Source organism: Equus przewalskii, chromosome 5, assembly GCF_037783145.1.
Source record: "Equus przewalskii isolate Varuska chromosome 5, EquPr2, whole genome shotgun sequence".
NCBI lineage: Eukaryota > Metazoa > Chordata > Mammalia > Perissodactyla > Equidae > Equus > Equus przewalskii.
The window spans coordinates 1,309,099-1,330,120 of record NC_091835.1 but is presented as its reverse complement, the minus strand read 5'-3'; positions in this window follow the sequence as shown (position 1 = coordinate 1,330,120).

Sequence of the window (21,022 nt, the reverse complement as noted above, 5' to 3'; positions counted from 1 at the left end):
GCTTAAGGAGATTTGAACATTAGAGTGGATTTGTCACTTAAGACCTGCTCACCCATCCTGGAAGAGTCCAGAGGACACTCTTTTCATCATGATTGTGACAAATAAATTTGTGAGCAGAACTCCAGCATCCTTGAAGAGCTCTGTGTTTCTCTTCTGTAGGTCAGAAAGTATAGCAGGAACTGCTGCCACTCAATCAGAAACCCAAATGCAATAGGAACCATTGGATGCTGTGGTGGCAGGAATCAAGGGACAGCAATTAATCACCAAAGGTGAGGTGGGCATAGCTACCATAATGGACAGCAGAGTCAAAGCAGTAATTAGAAAAGTCTGACTCACACAGACCTATGGCGTGGCTCGTTGATCACAGTATTCCTAGAAGAGAAATAGATGGGCAATTAACCATATTCCTGCTTCATCTGTATAATCTAGGTCAAGTGAACAAAAGTCTAACTTGAATCATAAAAATAGAGAGTCATGGCCCCTCAATCAATTCTCTAGAGAATCCTGACTACTCTAGAGGCTTTTCCTGCTTGAGATAGCTTGTGCTATCCTTACTGTTTGAGATAGTTTGTGCTGTCCTTATTGTTTGAGATAGTTTGTACTATCCTTATTGTACAGATAAAGACACTAAGGCTTAGAAAATTTAAATAACTTGTCTAGGTTCATATGTTAAGGAATTCTGTATCCCTGGGATTTTAACCATGAACTGGAAACAAATCTAGATTCATAATCACTTAACTCCAGCTCCAAACAGAGTGCCTGACTTAGTAGATGTTCAATAAATATTTGTTGGAAAAATGTCCATGAAAAATTCAAAAATAGTGCATAAAATATTAGGCTTTCATTAATATAACAATAGTTATAAAAATAATATTACTGATAATATTCTAATAAGTAGAAACTAATAAATACACAGTCTGTAAAGTTACTAAGAAATCTGATTGGTAGACAGTTGGAGGCAGAAGGAAGGAGAGGGAAGTCTCAAGATAACCACATAATAATTTTGAGGTTAATGTTCTGTGCTGCAGTGTGGAGGATCAAGCCTTGGTTTACCTCATCTTTTGCTCTTCTAAACATAACAAAGGAAAATAGAAAAATAAAATCACAATTTTAGAAAAGATCAACTGCTCGTGGTTTGGTTATTCTCCCAGTCTGTCATTCTCACCTTTGATCTACACAACAGACTTTGAAGGAGAAAAGAAAAGAAAATGTTCTTGTTTAAAAGTTTAAGAACATAAATCTCCTTTCGTTGTTCCACTTATAAATTTACTGGAAAACAAACATCATGGGCTCTTGACTCTGTCTCCATCTCCATAAAACTAAAATGTAGGTAGTACCTTTTCTTTTGTTTTTGTTTTTGTTTTTTGAGGAAGATTGGCCCTGAGCTAACATCTGTTGCTAGTCTTGCTCTTTTTGCTTGAGGAAGATTGTTGCTGAGCTAACATCTGTGCCAATCCTTCTCTGTCTTATGGAGGATGCCACCAGAGCATGGCTTGACAAGCAGTGCTAGGTCCATGCCCGGGATCTGAACCTGCAAACCCTGGGCCATGGAAGCAGAGTGCACGAACTTCACCACTATGCCACCAGACCAGCCCCAGCAGCACCTTTCCTTGACCAGAATTCCATCAAGGCATTATATCATTAAATTCCGTTATAACAATGACAACGAAAAATAATTGAGTTAAGTTACTGGTAACATCCTCATCTTTACCAAGCAAGGATGAAACAGATATGTCATCAATATTTTCCTGACTACAAAAGTAATTATAAATTGACAAACACATAATTTCCAGTTCATAAAATACAAAAGTAAACCACAATGTACCAGAATGTGTAGACAAGTAGACAATGTATAACTAAATTTAAGATAAACAAAAATAAATTAATGTGATTGTTTTCTACCCATTCTGAAATTTTATTATTTATCTAGTGTTCAGTAAATATATATACAACTAAATATTTATATAATAAAGTGAAGAATCTCATGTAATGAAGAGTAATTTTCAGAACAATGAATAGAGTTAGATGCATGCTATTTGAAGTTTCATTTCTTCCTTGATTTCTAGTATTTTCCAGATATGAATATATGGCCATTCCTAGTGTCTTGCTAAAACATTCAAATGATTTCTTGAAATTGTTCCTGATCTGAATGAAACATATTTTATGTTATCACTGTTACTGTCCATGAGTTCAATACAAATAAAGTATACTGAGTTCTAAGTCTGGTAATTCTGGTGTTTGAAACATGGGTTAAACGTGCTTCCATTTAAGCCTAAATGCCTACAATGCCCAGGCAGTGAAGTGGGCAAGTATAAAGAATACGGAAGGTAGAGACTGTTAAATTGGAGAATGTGGCCCATGGGAAGAGGGAGGTGTAATCGCTGCATTCTAGTTGGGAGTTGCCATGTGGGAACGTAGGCCAAGCATTGCCAGACACCTTGAAATTTCAAGGGAGCCAGAAATCCAAATTTCATATTATTTTTAAATGTCAATAACAAACTTTTTAACATTCAAAGCTGTGTGGGGTGGCAAGATGGGTTGGTGACGGGAACCTGGATACGACCCATCTTCAGACCTCTGGCCACTAGCGTGCAAATTTTTGGTGAAATGACACTTAAAATCAAATCCATTTCATACAGCATTCCTTCCCTTTTGAACAAAGTGCTGCACATCTCAGATGCTCAGACACAAAACTGTGAGCTGTGACTCAGTTTATGAAAACTAATCCAGGAAATAAATCAGATTCCTTTTGTAAAATTATGCAAACTAATTGAGCAACATGACCTGACACGTACAAAAGGATTGGGATGGGCTTATTTCAATTAGGCAAACACATAGTACTCTGACAGGCAGAACAAACTCTAAGAAAATTATCAGGAAACATCCTATGTAAGCAAGTTTGTTATGATCACAAACGGTTGCAAATCAACATCACCAATCTGTATTAAACAAGCAATAAACAACAAATTAAAACCAGAATCACAACAGATTCAACAGTTAAAATTTTCGCTACCAAAGCAGCTAATTTTTAATCTAGAAACAAATCTTGAGTTGACATACACATGCGTTATGGCTTCTGGCTTGTACATACCTGCCGTCCTTTCAGAAAAGCAGAGAAAGCATTGCTTAGACGTTTCACAAGTACACAGTTATAGGATGCAACCCAGTCAAGAGTCCTGTTAGCTACCTGCCTCAGAAACACTCAGAGGCTTGGCTGATGAAGTCAGCTTTATTGTCCCTTCCTGTACCCTCCCTGTAGCTGTCCCTGATATTTATTGTTTCACTTTAGAAAAGTCTGCTCTCCTAAGGAGGCTGGCATGACTGCTAACTGTATTTAAATTAAACTTCAATATGCAAAGGTATTAAGATTTTCCCCGAGTGCAACATTTCCCAAGGCTTCTGAAAATGCCTCCCTGCTTCTAAAACTCCAGATGGCCCCCTAACACCTAACCTTACATATCCTGTTGCCTATATCTTTTTGCCCATGCCTCAAATATAGCATTCTTATAGCACTTACCACAAGTCTTGCTTTGTTTTGAAATAACTTGTGTATGAGTTTTTTCTCCACTAATTTGTACCAGGTAACTGGAAAGTAGTGATTTGGTCTTACTTATCTTTTGTTGTCTACCCATAGAAAATCAAATCATTATAGGGATTCACATAGAGTAGATACTCAACGGATATTTACAAATTAATTGAAATGTGACAACCTGGAGATTTAGAGATATGAAAGTAAACCATCTTTTCCCTGGTGTTTTTTATTTACTTTTAATTGGTACCAAAAACTGCCTGCAGCTGCCACCCGATGATTTTATAAGATTTATATCATCTTGCTGTTGAATTACACAGAAGAGCTTTTGAGTTCCCCATTTATTTCCCAGCAGAAATATCTCTTAAGAATATGGGCATGAGACATATACATACATTCTTCCTTTAAATAGAGTGTGGAAAGTGATAAGACAAGAGCAGTTACCACATTATATGAAAATTACTGTTTCTGTCGTTGCTAGAATATAAGTTTCTCAGAATACTGATCATGTCACTGTCTCTTTAAACTTCCAACACTAAACACAAAGCAGAATTTTACACTTAAGATAAACTCACTAAGTATTGACTGTTAATATAATAGCAAGCAATGACAAATCAATTTGAATAAAAATGACACCACCACCCTCATCATCATACCCAATAAAATATATAGTAAAAGCACTTTCAGGTAACCAAGATAATGGTGGCTTTCTAAAGCCAAATCTCTCCATGTGTCTTCCAGAAATTATGCAGATCAACAAAAGGACAAATAAAACCACACAAATTCCATGTTTTCAGCAAAACTAGAAGACAGAGAACATAACAAACTTTAGATTACCTGAAAATAGAAAAATAAACATTGATTTCCAACAGAATTATTTCTTGAGCTCCTGTCACACCTTTTGTAGAGAGTTAGTAAGATTTGGACAGACAGATGAAAAGAGAGACGAGTGGATTGAGATAAAATATACTCCCACAAAAGATGAAAAGAAGCGTAAAGAAAAAAAAAACAAAACATAGAGCTCTACTACATGAGAGCAATGACTTAAAAAGTCACAGAGAGTGACATCAGCAAAATGACAAAGTAGGTAGCACCAAAGGCTCATACCTCCATGGAATTATTGAAAAATTACACTTAACTGTAAGAATAAACTTCATAAGAGTTCTGGAAAAAGTCAAAAGTTTTTAGGAACCAAATGAACACTTAATCAAAAAAATGCAACTTAAAAATGCTGGGAAATGTTGCAGCGTTTTTCCTTGCTCTTGCCCACCTACCTTCACAGCTCAGTGGAGGTCTTGAGATGGCAGCCCATGTTCACAGCGGGGAACCTTGGTCCTGGGTTCTGGAGGGAACAAAGCAGATATTATTCTCAAAGAATTGTATTTGTCTGTTCTAACCTACTCGAGGAACTGACCCAAAGCATTTGCTTTTGTTTTGTTTAACTCAGGATGCCCTCGCAGAAGAAAAGCAGCTATACAGAGAGCATTCCTAGAAAACATTGCAAGCAAATGAACAATTGGGGTAAACAATGGACGTGTGGAAAGCCTGGGAGGAAAAGTTGGGGAGAGATTTTTAGGGAGAGAGTTCCTTTGGGAAACTAGGACATAAAAATCACGTGTGTGTGTGTGTGTGTGTGTGTATCAGGGAGTTTAGAAAGCCATGTGCATATGCAGGGCAAGATGAATACTCAGAAAAGACTTGAGGAGATCCTATGCTTTCGCCTCTAGCTCTCCTCAAGGCTCAGGGGGAGCAAGAAGTTAAGGCTAAGGCAGAGTCGTAGATGATGTGGCACAGCATTGAAGGAGATCCAGTCTGCAAAGACCAGGAAAGTTGCACTTTCCTTTCTTCCTTTTCTTTTTGTCTCTTGGCCTCCAAGTAAATTTCTGTGAAAACACTAGCTGAACACATCTAAAACAAGAGAAAAACAGATTTCAGAGCTCACACTTGACAAAAAAATACAGACTTTACAAAAATAGTTTAGAAAAGTCACTAAACACGTAAACATGTACAGCCCACAGCAAGCAACACAAACAAACCCTGAAGAGAAGGAAGAATCTGATTTCCAGAGTTACCACATGATTGTGTTCAAAATATCAAGCTTTCAACAAAAATTAGGGAACATGCAAAGAAACAAGAAAGAGTGGCCCATTGACAGAAGAAACTAATACAAACTGTCCTTGAGGAAGCAGTTTGGGATGGAGAAATAAATCTGTCTTTGTTCACAGATGAAGGATCACCTATGTAGAAAATCCAAAGAATTGACAAAAACACTCTGGAAATTAATAAGCGATTCTTGCAAGATTGCAGGATACAAAGTTAACATACAAAAGTCAATCACTTTCCAGTGATGAACAAGTGAGACTTGACATTAAAAACATAATAACACTTACATTAGCACCAAAAAAATGAAATACTTAGGTATAAGTCTAACAAAATATGTACAAGATCTCTATAATGAAAACTATAAAATCCTGATGAATGAAATCAAAAAACTAAATAAATAGAGAGATATCCCATGTTCATGGATAGAAAGACTCAATATTGTCAAGATATTAGTTCTTCCCAACTTGATCTATAGATTTAACAAAACACCAATAAAAAACCCAGGAAGCTATTTGCAAATATTGACAAATGAAGTTTAAAGTTTATTTGAAAAGACAAAGGTCCTAGAATAGCCAACATAATATTGAAGAAAAAGAACAGAGTTGGAGGACTTTAAGACTCCAAAACTTCTTATAAAGTCACAATAATGGACTATGGTATTGGTGAAGTAATAAACAGATAGGTCACTGGAATATAATAGAGAGTCCAGAAATAGACCCACATAAGTAAGGTCCACTGATGTTTGACAAAGGACCAAAGGAAACATAATGGAGCAAAGATGGTTTTTACAACAAATGGTGCTGGAACAACTGAATATTTACATGCAGGAAAATGAATCTACACAGCAGACAATACATGCTTCACAAAAATTAACTCAAAACGGAACACAGATCTAAATGTAAAATGCAAAACTATAAAACTCCTAGAAGACAACATAGGAAAACATCTAGATAACTTTGAGTATATCTCAAGATATGGCAGATATAATACCAAAGGTACAATTCATTAAATAATTGATAAGATAGGCTTCATTAAAATTAAAACCTTCTGCTCTGTGAATGATAATGTCAGGAGAATTCGAGGACAAGTACAGACTTGGAGAAAATGTTTGTAAAACATATTATCTGATAAAGAACTGTTATGCAAAATATCAAATGACTCTGAAAATTCAGCAATAAGAAAAGGAAAACCCCAATGAAAAAATGGTCAAAAGATCTGAACAAACACTTCACCAAAGAAGATACACATATGGCAATGAAGAATACGAAAAAGATGCTCCACATCATATGTCATTACAGAATTGCAAATTTAAAAAAAATGAAATACCACTACATACATTAGTCAAAGAATGTTCAAAATCCAAAGCATTGGCAACATCAAGTGTTAGTGAGCAAGTGGAGCAAGAGGAACTCTCATTCGTTATTATTGGGAATGCAAAATGATACAGCCATTTTGGAAGACAGTTTGGCAGTTTCTTACAAAACTAAATTTACTTTTACTATACCATAAGATAAATCATTTGTATTTACCACGTGAGTTGAAAACAGGTCCACACAAAACCTGTACACTGAGGTTTATAGCAGCTTTATTCATAATTGTCAAAAATTGGAAGCAACCAAGATGTCCTTCTGGAAGTGAATGAATAAATAAACTGTGATACATCCAGACAATGAAATCTTATTCAGCACTAAAAAGAAATGAGTACTCAAGCCACAAGACAACATGGAGGAACCTTAAATGCACATTGCTAAGTGAAAGAGGGCAATCAGGAAAAGCTTCATAATGTATGATTTCAACTAAATGACATTCTGGAAAAGGCAAAACTACAGACAGTAAAAGGATCAGTAGTTGCCAGGGGTTGGGGGGAGCGAGGGATGAATAGGGATACACAGAGGATTTTTTGGGCAGTGAAACTACTCTGTTTGATAGTATAATGGTGGATACGTGTTATTATATCTTTGTCAAAATCCATAAAATGTGCAACACCAAGAGTGAACCCTAATGTAAACTATGGACTGTGAGTGATAATGATATGTCAACACTGGTTCATAGACTGTAACAAATGCATCATTTTCATGAGCTATTCTGATAGTAGGGGAGGCTGTGTGCACATGGGGTCAGGGGTAGATGGGACTTCTCTCTACCCTTCACTCAGTTTTGCTGTGAAACCAAAACTGTCCAAAAACTAAAGTCTATTTCTTTTAAATGTGGTAATAAGAGAGGAAGAATAACATATAAAATTTTATGTTCTGAAAATGGAAATAATGCAACTAAAAGTCAGTGGAGCAAGCAGATATAAAATGGCAAATATAATAAGCCAATTAACTGTTATATAGGCAATGAGTAACAACCAAAATATATTATTAAAAACTGACAAAAAGACATTAAAAGGTTAAATACAAAAGTAAAGAAATGGAGCATAAAAATGCATAATTATAAAGGTAACCACTAGAAAAAAATATAACCTTCTTAAATATAAAAATATATTTTTTGGAAAAAGGAGAGATTAAAATCTTGATATCAAAGTACAATTCAAGATATAAAGTAAATATAATGAAAGAGAACAATTTATAACGTTAAAAGTCACAATTCACAATAAAGTTGAAACAGTTATGACTACTTATACTTCAAATAACACAGTAACCATTGTCAAAAAGTAGGAACTTTAGAAGATGCTAGGAGACACACACTAATAATAGAAGATTTTAACATATTAGTTTCACTACAAGAGCTAATTAAGAGCACAAAAAGTAAGCATGGATATAGAAAACAAAAAACATAATCAATAACAAAAATTGTGTGTATGTATTTGTGCATATCTAGACTTTACATCTTAATGACAATGAAAAATCTTTCTCAAGAACACAGGAAATATTTACAAAATCTTCTTATATATGCTGTTATAAAGAGAGCATCAATGAATTCCATAAACTTGAAATATTACAAATAATACTCTGTTCTAAGTAAAATAAAACTAGAAATTAATATATTTCTTCTATATAGAAATTTAAAAACCATATTGAACAACTCTTGCATGAAAGACAAAAACCAAACCAAAATGATAGAATTTCTCAAAAGGAATAATAACAAAATTTTATGTATCATAACCTCTGGGCTACACTGAAAGTAGTAATCAGATAAAAATTCATAAACTGAAACTCATATCAATTAAAATAGAAAAATAAACTAAATGAATTCAATTCCCCAGTTTAAAACAAGAAAACAACAATAAAGGAAACCAAAAAAAAGGAAATAATAAAAAGCAAAAATTAGCAAGTAAATGTAGTACTGTTTAATATTACTTTCAAGTGTCTCTAAATATGAAACGCAATAAAAGGGAGCAAACTACTGATACATGCAACAATATGGATGAATGTTAAAAACATTAGACTGCTGGAAAGAAGCCAGACACAAAAATAAAAGTTTCCTCTAATCTAAAGATTTAGACAGCAAATCAGTGTTTGCCTTAGTTTGTGGATGAGGCAGGAGGACCTATGCAGAGCCCGTGAGGAAATTTTTTGGAGTAATGGAACTTTTATAATTTGATGGTAGTGGTGGTTGCATGGGTATTTATATTTGTCAGGACTCGTTGAATTGCACTCTTAAAATGGATGTATTTATCTCTGTAAATTACACCTCAATTTAATTTAACAAAAGAATCCATCAATCTATGCTGATATAAATAAATAAACAGAAAAGGTGAAGCAGATCTCTTCCTTCTAGTAAAATCCAACTAACAAATGTAGAAACAATGCTAAAGTTACAAAATTACATTAGTGTCCATCCATGAGTGAATTATGCAAGAATCATCATTGGATGCTAAAACTAGTGGCTGAAAGTTTGATGAAAAGCAAAGCATACAGTCCTAAGTATCTTCTTACAAATTACTTAGTATTACAAGAGGAAAAGAATACCTTTCTAGTGAAGAAGCCAGGTAAACATTACCTTAACCAGGCAATCAAAGATAACATCACTAATAATGGGACAAACCATGTGCCTCCTGATATGATGCACCGAGGACATATCCTCACATGTTGGTACTCCTACCACAAATCTATTTAGATCATAAAACGTCAAACATTAAAAAGATAACAGATATCTGTTTTTAGAAACATTAATTTTCTAAAACCAAACAGTTGATATAAAAGCTGACACAAAGTACTAAAGCATATTAAAAAGTACTAGTTTAACAAACAGGAAATTAATATGCTGTCTTCCTTGCCAGATACATACCCATTAAATAAACATACATTCCTCATTTCTCTAAGGATCTTTAAATTCTTCACATTCTGAGTTTCATTATGTGGAAGTATCAGAGAAACCCAACAGAGTGCAGTTCTACAAAATATCTAGCTTCTTCTCTTAAGAAATAACAATGACCTGTTAGACAAGTACTGAAAACTGTTATAGGTTAAAGAGAGATGACAACTGAACTTCGTGTGTCACTTTGGATCGGTTCCTAGACCAGACAATAAATATGCATACATATGCATAAGCATATATTCAGCTATATATAATGTTTAGGAAAACTGGTAAAATTTTAATGAAGTCTGTAGATTAGATAGCATTATATCAATATAACATTCTTGAGTTTGGTCATTGTTCTGTGTTGTATAAGTGTGTTCTTGTCAGGTAATATACGCTGAAGTAATTTAGGATAAAGGGCCATCGTGTCTGTAACATATTAGCAAAGTTCCAGAAAAAAAGTGTGCATGTGTGTGTGCATGTGTGCATATGTGTATTCAGAGAATGATAAAGCAAACACGGTGTATGTTAGCAATTGAGGAGTCTGGGGAAGGAGGAAATGAAAGTTGTTTGAATTCTTGCAGCTGTTCTGTAACTTTGAAATTATTTCAAAATAAAAATTTAGAAAAAATTAAAAACACATATTAAGTATGTAGGAATAAATGGTACAATGTTAGGTTGTAGAATATGACTATGTGGTACATTATAAGAATAGGATATGTAGTAATAATTCTGATAAATCAATTTCCTTGGTTGAAAGTAAGAAAAAATGGAATTGGAATTGATCCTTTTCTACCATCTACTGTTCTCCACGATTCACTGAAATACAATTTTATGAGCATTTCAGGACAGTACTTTACCTCTTCTCTCTTTATTCATCTCCTTTGAAATCATATTTCAATACTGTTTCATGAGTGTCTCAAGATTTGAGTTATTGTACTCCCTTCTACCTCAGAAACTTCCATCAGTTCCTGGTAAAACATAGGACCATGAACTTTCCAAGCAGAGAAACCTGTATTTAAGACTTAGTTGATTCCTGGATGAGCATCTCAATTTCAGACACTACAAGTGAAAAATTTGTATTGTTATTTCAGTAGTATATGCTGGATTTCTGATATAAACCTAATTAATCATGCAAAAATATCAAACATTAAAAAATATAACAGATATGTTTTTAGAAACCTTAATTGCTTAAAACAAAACTAGTTGATACAAATACTAACTATATGCTATATATAGTTATATAGCATATTAAAGTAGCAGTTTAATAAAGAATTAATACCTGTTTTTCTCACCAGCTATATCTCCTTTAAATATGCTAATAGTCGAAGAATCTTTAAATTGTGTTCAAAATTATCATCATCTGTCTCAAACTTTCATTGTCAATTTGATTTTTATGAATACGTTTAAAATTATTTCAATGATAAATTCTTAGACGGGGGAAATTCCATGGCTGCTATTTTTATTTCAATAATTCCTTACTCCCTATTTTATAGACATTACTTGAATAAAGCAGTAGTATTTCCATTAATAATTTTATCTAACTGTTGTGGAAATTCTTCAGTACTTCTGTCTAACCATGTTTTGCTTCTCCCTAGACTTTGTGGCTACTCCAGTCAGAATTTCTAACGTCATCTAAAGTCACTCATTCAGGGGTGTCAGCCCGGTGGTACAGTGGTTAAGTTCACACCTTCTGCTTCTCAGCAGCCCGGGGTTTGCCAACACGGATCCCGGGTACAGACATGGCACCACTTGGCAAAAAGCCATGCTGTGGTAGGCATCCCACGTATAAAGTAGAGGAATATGGGCATGGATGTTAGCTCAGGGCCAGTCTTCCTCAGCAAAAAGAGGAAGATTGGCGATAGTTAGCTCAGGGCTAATCTTCCTAAAATAAATAAATAAATAAAGTCACTCATTCTCTTCAACAGCTGCTAATTTCTAAACAAAGCAAAAGACTTAAGACATAGAGATTCAGCCAGTCTGACCATGCATCCATGAAAAATCAGTTTTGCACATAATAACATATCTGATCATGTTATCATCACCACTGATTTAATTGATCACAACCAGTCAACTTCATTAGACATAGATTTAGTGTCCACATTGGTCACTTTCACTGGCAGTTGTAAATAGAATTTTTCAATGTCACCGTAAAGCGTTCCAGAACCAGTAGATGAGTAGTCACTTGTTCTGACCTATTGGCAATTATCAACGGTAAGACAAGAAAGTTGACTTGGGGATCTTGTCAAGATGGCAGCATAAGCAGACTCTGAACTCATCTCCTCCCATGAACACAACCAGGTTACAACTATTTTTGGAAAAATTACCCTGGATAGAAAACTGGATAAAAAGAACCCCCACAAGGGACAGTGCTGACTAAGGCAGAAGAGGAAGAAATTCCTGCTGGAGGGAAAAAAGCCACCTTTGGGAGGAGTGGAGCTTCTCATCTGGCCAGGTGGGAGACATCCTAAAGTACGCAGCCCTCCCTGGAGAAGTGAGGTCTGGAGTGGGGGCCAATACTGCTATAAGCATCCTTCAGACTTAGCCCAGCTGAGGCAGGGGTCTTACTGTCTGGCTTTGTTTGCTATTAACTGCAGTGAGGATGCCCCCAGAAAAACTATTGGCCAAAAGCCAAAGAGACCCAGGTCTTAAAGGGCCCATGCACAAACTCACTCATTGCAGCAGCCTAAAATCACCAGAGAGAAGGCTGACAGTCCTATTCTGAAACGAGACTCAACTGGTGAGCTCTGGGGGCATCTTGGTGAGAGGAGGAACTTCTCCAGAGACTGAGACATTGGTGGGGGCCATTGTTCTGACCTGGTCCAGGTGTGCTGACACAGTCCTCAGTGGGTGCCACTGAGGTTCTTCCCTTGGCCTGTTAGCCCAGGGGTCTGCCACACCCAGTAGGGCACAGATTTAATCCAGTTCAGCCAGGGCAGGCAGCCCACCCTGGGGACCAGTCCCACCCAACAGCAAGCCCTCAGGATACTTTTTGGCCTGCATTGACTGGGTGCCTTGATCCTCTACAGGCAGGTGAGTGTGTCCTCCTCTGTGAGGCAGGGCCTGTGTGAGGACCAGGTGAACTGTATGGTCATTGGTGGAGATGTGGGGGTCTCTGCAGTGTGGTGTTGGGGTGTGCTCCAGGGGGTTAAAGTAACAAAATGGCAATAAATACATATTTATCAACAGCTACTTTAAATATCAATGGACTAAATGCTCCAATCAAATGCCATAGGGTGGCCAATTGGATTAAAAAAACCAAGACCTATGTATATGCTGCATACAAGAGACACACTTCAAACCTAAAGACACTCAAAAACTGAAAGTGAAAGGATGGGAAAAGATATTCCATGCAAATGGCAAAGAAAAGAAAGTGGGGGTAGCAATACTTAGATCAGACAAAATAGACTTTGAAACAAAAACTGTAACAAGAGATAAAGACAGACACTACATAATGATAAAGGGAACAATCCAACAAGAAAATATAACACTTGTAAATATCTATGCACACAACATAGGAACAGCTAAATATATAAAGCAATTATTAACAGACATAAAAGGAGAAATAGACAGTAGCACAATAAAACTAGGGGAGTTTGACACTCCACTTACACCAATAGATAGATCACCCAAACAGAAGATCAATAAGGAAACCCTGGCCTTAAATGACACATTAGACCAGTTGGACTTAGTAGATATATATAGAACATTCCATCCAAAAACCACAAAATACACATTCTTTTCAAGCGCACATGGAACATTCTCCTGGATTGATCACATATTAGGCCACAAAGCAAGTCTCAATAAATTTAAGAAGCTCAAAACAATACCATGAAGACCACAAAGGTATGAAACTAGAAATCAAATACAGGAAGAAAACCAGAAAAGCCATAAAAATATGGAGATTAAACAAAATGCTACTGAACAACGATTGGGTCAATGAAGATATCATAGGAGAAATCAAAAAATTCCTGGAGACAAATGAAAATGTAAATATGACACACCAAAATCTGTGGGATACAGCAAAAGCAGTTCTAAGAGGGAAGTTCATAGCAATTCACGCCTACCTCAACAAAGAATAAAAATCCCAAACAGGCAATCTAAAAGAGCTTCCAAAGGTACTGGAAAAAGAACAACAAACAAAGCCCAAAATCAGCAGGAGGAAGGAAATAATAAAAATCAGGGCAGAAATAAATGAAACAGAGACTAAAAAAATACAAAAAATAATGAAACCAAAAGCTGGTTCTTTGAAAAGATAAATAAAATTGACAAAGCCTCATCTAGACTCACAAAGGAATAAAGAGAGAAGGCTCAAATAAATAAAATCAAAAATGAAAGAGGAGAGATTACAATGCACACCTCAGAAATACAAAAGATAATAAGAGAATACTATGAAAAGCTATATGCCAACAAATTGGATAATCTAGAAGAAATGGATAAATTCTTAGAAACATACAACCTTCCAAAACTGGACCAAGAAGAAGTAGAAAATTTGAATAGACCAATCACCAGTAAGGAGACAGAAACAGCAATCAAAAACCTCCTCAAAAATAAAAGCCCAGGACCAGGTGGTTTCCCTGGTGAATTCTACCAAACATTCAAAGAAGAGTTAATACCTATCTTTCTCAAACTCTTCCAAAAAATTGAAGAGGAGGGGAGGCTTCCTAACTCATTCTACAAAGCTGACATTATCCTGATACCAAACCAGACAAGAACAACACAAAAAAAGAAAATTATAGCCCAATATTACTGATGAACATTGATGCAAAAATCCTCAACAAAATACTAGCAAATTGAATAGAACAATACATTAAAAAGATCATACATCATGATCAAGCGGGTTTCATTCCAGGGATGCAGGGATGGTTCAACATCTGCAAATCTATCAAAGTGATACACCACATTAACAAAATGAAGAATAAAAATCACATGATCATCTCAATAGATGCAGAGAAAGCATTTGACAAGATATAGCATCCATTTATGATAAAAACTCTAAATAAAATGGGTATAGAAGGAAAATACCTCAACATAATAAAGGCCATATATGACAAACCCACAGCAAATATTATTCTCAATGGAGAAAAACTGAAAGCTATTCTTCTAAGAACAGGAACCAGACAAGGATGCCCACTGTAATAACCAGTCTTATTTAACATAGTATTAGAAGACCTAGCCAGAGCAATCAGGCAAGAAAAAGAAATAAAAGAGATCCATATTAGAAAAGAAGAAGTGAAATTGTCACTCTTTGAAGACAACATGATTTTATATCTAGAAAACCCTGAAGAATCCACGAAAAAACTTTTAGAAACAAGAAATGAATACAGTCAAATCACGGGATACAAAATCAATATATAAAAATTGGTTGTGTTTCCATACACTAACAACGAAGTAGTAGAAGGAGAAATTAAGAATACAATCCCATTTACAATTGCAACAAAAAGAATAAAATACTGACAAAGGGTTAATCTCTGTACTATATGAAGAACTCTCACAGCTCAACAACAAAAAATTGAACAACCCAATCAAAAAATGGGCAGGGGACATAAACAGACATTTCCCCCAATGAAGATATACAGATGGCCAATAGACACATGAAAAGATGCTCATCATCACTAATCATCAGGGAAATACAAATCAAAACTATATTAAGATATCTCCTTACCCCCATTAGAATGGAAAAAATAACCAAAACAAAAAGTGACAAATGTTGGAGAGGTTTTGGAAAAAAGGAACCCTCATACACTTCTGGTGGGAATGCAAACTGGTGCAGCCACTATGGAAAACAGTATGGAGAGTTCTCAAAAATTAAAAATAGAAATACCGTATGACCCAGCCATCCCACTACTGGGTGTCTATCCAAAGAACTTGAAATCAACAGTTCCAAGAGTTCCATACACCCATATGTTCATTGCAGCATTATTTACAATATCCAAGACGTGGAAGCAACCTACGTGCCCATCAACTGATGATTGAATTAAGAAGATATGGTATATACATATATATATATACACACACACACATGCACAATGGACTATTACTCAGCCACAAAAAAGGATAAAACTGTCCTATTCACAAAAACATGGATGGACCTTCAAGGTATCACGTTAAGTGAAATAAGCCAGATAGAGAAAGACAATCTCTATAAGACTCCACTCATAAGTCGAAGTTAAACATGTAGACAAAGAGAACAGATTAGTGATTACCAGGGTAAAGGGGGTTGGGGGGTCGACACAAAGGGTGAAGGGGTGCACCTACAACATGACTGAAGAACAATAATGTACAACTGTAATTTCACAAGGTTGTAAACTATTATAATCTTAATAAAAAGTGGAAAAAAACCCAACAAAATACCTAGGAATAAACTGAACCAAAGAGGTGGAAAGATCTGTACACCAAAAACTACAAAATGTTGTTGAAAGAAATCAAAGAAGATGCAAAGAAATGGAAAGATATTCTGTGCTCTTGGATTGGAAGAATTAACATCTTTAAAATGTCCATACTTCCTAAAGCGATCTATAGATTCAATGCAATCCACATCAAAGTTCCAAGAACATTTTTCACAGAAATAGAACAAAGAATCCTAAAATTTATATGGAACAACAAAAGACCCCAAAAGCCAAAGGATTCCTGAGAAAAAAGAACAAAGCTGGAGGTATCACACTCCCTGATTTCAAAATATACTACAAAGCTACAGTAACCAAAACAGCATGGTATTGACACAAAAACAGACACACAGACAAATGGGACAGAATCTAGAGCCCAGAAATAAACCCACAGATTTATGCACAGCTAATATTCAACAAGGGAGCCAAGAGCATAAAGTGGAGAAAGGAGAGTGTCTTCAATAAATGATACTGGGAAAACTGGACAGCCACATGCAAAAGAATGAAAGGAGACCATTACCTTACACCATACACAGAAATCAACACAAAGTGGATTAAAGACTTGAATGTTAGATCCCAAACCATGAAACTTCTAGAACAAAACATAGGCAGTATGCTCTTTGACATCAGTCTTAGCAGCATATTTTCAAGTTCCATGTCTGACCACGCAAGGGAAACAAAAGAAAAAATGAACAAATGACTACATCAAACTAAAAAGCTTCTGCACAGCAAAGGAAACCATCAACAAAACTAAAAGACGACCTAACAATCGGGAGAAGATATTTGCAAACCATATATCAGATAAGAGGTTAATATCCAAAATATACAAAGAACTCATATAGCTCAACAAAAAAAACCCAACAACCCAATTAAAAAATGGGCAAAAGATCTGAACAGAGATTTCTCCAAAGAAGATATATAGATGGCCAACAGACATATGAAAAGATGCTCAACATCATTAGCTATCAGGGAAATGCAAATCAAAATTATAATGAGGTATCACCTCACTCTGGTCAGAATGGCTATAATTAACAAGACAGGAAACAACAAATGTTGGAGAGGATGTGGAGAGATGGGAACCCTTGCACACTGCTGGTGGGAGTGTAAACTGATGCAGCCACTATGGAAAGCAGGATGGAGTATCCTCAGAAAATTCAGAATAGATCTACCACATGATCCAGCTATTCCACTGCTGGGTATTTATCCAAAGAACTTGAAAACACAAATGCATAAACATGCATGCACCCCTATGTTCATTGCAGCATTATTCACAATAGCCAATACTTGGAAGCAACCTAGGTGCCCATCAAGGGATGAATGAATAAGCAATATGTGGTATATATACACAATGGAATACTATTCAGCCATAAGAAATTATGACATCCGGCCATTTGTGACAACATGGATGGACCTTGAGGGTATTATGCTGAGGGAAATAAGTCAGAGGGAGACAGTCAAGTACCATATGATCTCATTTATAAGTGGAAGATAAAAACAATGACAAACAAACACATAGCAAGGGAGATTGGATTGGTGGTTACCATAGGGGAAGGAGGAGGCAGGGTAAAAGGGATGATTAGGGCCATATGTGAGGGGATGAACTATAATTAGTTTTTGGGTGGTGAACATGATGTAATCCACACAGAATTTGAAATATATTATGATGTACATCTGAAAGCTGTATAATGCTATAATCCAATGCTACTGCAATTAAAAAAATTAAAAAACTAAAAAAAAAAGAAGTTGGTGAATGAACTGTTCCTATTAATTGCCATTAAAGTTTTTTCCAAAATAAATTTTACATACACAATGAAAAACATTTTTAAAAAAAGAAAATTGACTTCAAAACAGACTATGCATTGTAAAAACATATTGTAATAGGTAGCCAATCCACCAGTACTGGCATTTATTGGTTCTCTTATTACATGTAGTCTATGAGCAGCTGGATATTAAGAGGGCTTTCAAAAGACATTAGGAGTATTGCATATGAGACATTCAAACAGACTCCAACTTCAAAAGATGGCCATCTTGTCATTAATTTTCCAATAATAAAGTATCTGGGGTTTGCATCAAACAATATAGTAAAAGAAAGTAGGCGAGGATATAGCTGAAAAAGACTGGCTGTGTGTTATTGTTGAAGTGCTGTATGATGAGTGCATGGGAGTTCTTTATATCTTTTTTTGATGCAGGGGCGGTGAGCTGAGGAGTTGAAAGAAAGATTTCTAGGACTCTCAAGGTCTGGCAGTAGTGCTCTTTTATTTAGAGAATAGTGTGGAATAGCATGGGGACAGGACCCATGGGGAGTAAAGAGTTGTTGCTGCTGGCATGGGGAGGAGGAGGAGGAGCTGCGGCATGGGGACAGGCATAGGGGCAGTCAGTGCTGATGCTGGCATGGGGCAGACCCAGGGTCAGTCAGCTGGCGGCATGGGGACAGGACCCACAGGCAGGAGGAGCTGCTGCTGCCACTGCTGCAAACATGAGTTGAGAGTGGGGCTAAATTTAAGGCATAGGTATATGAGTTATCCTTTACAAGACAAAGGAAAGAATATGTAAAAAGAGTTGTTAAAATGATATCAGTGCCGGTAGTGTCTGGTTATTGGGTGGTCCTATAACTTTTAGATAAGAATCGAACCAGATTAAGTAAATGGCAGAAGCCACCACCTTAAATATTGTCTTCGGCTAAAGACAAAGGAGGATGTTAGTGGTGGGGGGAGTCAGCTACATGAGGTTACCAGACAGTAAACAACTTAAGTCCTTGCCTTCCCCATTAAGAGTTTCCAGAGATAAGGCCATCCCCCCTTCCTCCTGGTGCAGAGAGGGAGACACCCCGACAGATGGAGACTTCCTTCACAAATGTAAATGTCTTTCATCAAAGGGCAAGCAAATTCCATTCCTCAGAGCCACCTTCTCATCTGCAGTTTTTAAAAGTAACCAGCCTAAAATAATCCTCATCATAAACCCCCCCGAACCCATTTGACCCCAAAATCTTTTGGAGATATGGACGATGGTCAGTCTTCTGTAACTACTTCCAGCTGTACAAGGTCACAGAGCTGTCCCTAAATGGGGCCATAGGTACAGGTAGGAGGTTCAGTGGACCAGAAGGTTGTGCCTGTGGAGTCCAAGGCTGACGAGATATATAGATCCTTTGGAGACGAGAGAATCATTTGATGAGAGGTGGTCCAGGAGGTGAAACTTCATTGACATGCGGAAGACGAACAACGAAATAGACAGCAAATTATAATAAGAAACACAAGCAGTATGATTTACCCAATGAATAAGGTTTTGATGGTAGTCCAGAAACCTGGTCCTGACCAAGATTTCAACCAATCATATAGAGATGGGGTAGGGTCAGACATGGACTTAATTTGGTGGCTCATATCAGATAGGAAGCTAGAGATATTTTGATGGTAGTCAGGAATATAAACACAACATTCAGTTTTTATAATGGCACAAGTGCCCCACTGTACTGCTGTCAAGACATCCAGTGCCATTCAGTTTTGGAGGACTGTCTTACACATTTGGGATACTTCTAAATTGAGCAGCAGAAGGCTATGTTGTGTATCATTTAATGCCTTCATAGTAAATTGGTTTAGAGCTCCCATGTGCCAGATGACACTTTCAATTCCTAATTGGAGAAGGAAAATTGAGGCAAGGTGGTCATACCAGTGGAAGACAGAGTGGGTCCAGCACTGTTGCAAGTTGGGTAGGTTAGCAGGAGGAGATATAGTAAATGTAGTTCTACCTTGCATCCAGTTGAAGCCTAGGGTGCACCGTCCAATCCATCCAGGTGGCAGCCAAGGCCATAAGTTGGAGCCACATAACCAGTGAGTGCCATTAGTGGCTAACCAACATGCGCTGGGCCATTTATCCCAGTCAGTCCCAAACCAACCAGTATTTCTTAAGGCTATGATATGAGACTTTACCTTAGGAACTCATTGTTTATTATCCACCTGTGACAAAGCAACTCTAGTTAGTATTTGGACAGTAGTGCTGAAGGAAAAGGTTTGATTGTGGCCAGGGGGCTCCCAGGTATCAGAGATGGATGGCCACAAGGAGATATTATGATTAATAATAGGTGAATCTTGTAGAGGAGAAGAGCTAAAATCTAATGTCCATAAATGTGTACTATAGCTTCTACTGAAACATAATTTTTTCTCTCTAAAATCACCTCATTTTTTAAAAAGATAGCCAAATTAAGATAAACTGGTTTACAAAATAAGTGTAGTTTCGATAAAACTTGGTCCAATTATTTACATAAGTGTAGCAAGAAAAGCAATTGATTATACAGGCCTTTTTAAATCTGCTTTGCTGGAATTTTTTATGAGGAATCTCAGATGGAACTGTAGAGGCCTCTCAAGGCCAGAAAAGCCAAGCCAAGGACTTGCCATCACATTTTACCTGCAGTACCTACAGATTTGGGTAGATTCCTCTCTTCTCGAGGTCCCGCAAAATATTCTGAGGTTCCTTGAACCTGCCAGATAAGCAAGCTTCCTTACTTACCAGGTAAGATTGCCAGAATCTCCGTAAACAAGGTACCATGCCCATATTGCCAAGTGGCTGTATTCCAGAATGTCCAATCTTTGTTCCCGAAAAGCTGTCTTGTCATATCTGAGCCTGTATGTTTCTCAAATATGACATTCCAGTCAAAGCTTTAGTAATATAACCAATGTGTCCTGTTATAAGGAGAACAGATTCTTATTGAACTTATGCAAATAACTAGATTGCCACGAAATAACCATGCCCACTCACAAAGAGTTTC